General features: G+C 34.8%; 1 protein-coding gene across 1 annotated transcript in view; it reads left to right on the forward strand.

Annotated features, from left to right (window-relative positions):
• The window catches only part of MAP9 (microtubule associated protein 9), a 30419-nt gene that overhangs the window by 10387 nt on the left and 18937 nt on the right, over nt 1–1095 (forward strand). The window lies entirely within an intron of this gene.

Raw genomic sequence — 1095 nt, forward strand, 5'->3', positions numbered from 1 at the left:
AAAATATAGTGAAGATGTATGTAGCATTATTTTATATACTGCTAGGAAGGAAGAAAACTCTGACACTGAAATCTGTAATGCACCAGTAATTATAGGATGCATCATCCAATTTCAGAGAAAGTAAAAGTGAAAAAGAAGTTGCCTTTTGAATTTATGCAATAATGTCCATCTTTAATCATTATGAATTTATAGTTTCAACACCCCCTGGGTGGCTCAGTTGGTTCAGTGTCCAACTTCGCCTCAGGTCGTGATCTCACGGTTTGTGAGTTTGAGCCCCGTGTTGGGCTCTGTGCTGCCTGCAGAACCTGGAGCCTGCTTCGGATTCTGTCTTCCTCTCTGTCTGTGTCTCTTCCACTTGTACTCTCAAAAATAAATAAACACCAAAAAATTTTAAAAAATTATATTTTTAGTCACGTCTTTGAATTATATAACTTAGGGCTAAGAACAGTATAGTCAGTGTCATTTTATTCATTTGGTTTTATTCACTCAACAAATTCCATTTGCAAACACCTTATTTTCAGTTTCAGGTAAGATCACATTCTGAGGTTCTGAATGAAATTTTGAGGGAATGTTGAAGGGACACTATTCAAAGTGGTATTGATACCCAGCTTTAAATGCTCCTTGCTAGCATTTCTGCATCCCTTGATTTTAAAAAAAAGGTATCCCTAAAGTTTTTAAAACAGATCATATTATGACAAGATTTAATCAAATATATCAACCCATAATCACACCATCTAGTAACAACTACATTCATCATCCTTATTCCTTTTTAGGCTCCTTTCCTGTACCTACTTTAGCATACTTGCCATTTTAACATAATGTTTATATCATGCTTTTTCCTTATTTCTTAGCATTAGATCATGAAGTATTTCCATATTGCTCGGTGATCTTGAGAAGACTACATTCACCTTATGATTATAACATAACCCATAACATAAAACTCTTATGTTACTTCTGGGTACACCGGATACTTCTATTTTTAATCATCTGAATGTTCTATGTTTCTCATTGTGAAGATCTTCCTGACTATGCTCTGAATCTTCTTTAAGCCCACCTCCTCAAGGATTTCCCATCTATTTTTTGTTCAGCTCTTTT

Source organism: Suricata suricatta, chromosome 1 (genome assembly GCF_006229205.1).
Source record: "Suricata suricatta isolate VVHF042 chromosome 1, meerkat_22Aug2017_6uvM2_HiC, whole genome shotgun sequence".
In the NCBI taxonomy this organism is placed as follows: Eukaryota; Metazoa; Chordata; class Mammalia; order Carnivora; family Herpestidae; genus Suricata; species Suricata suricatta.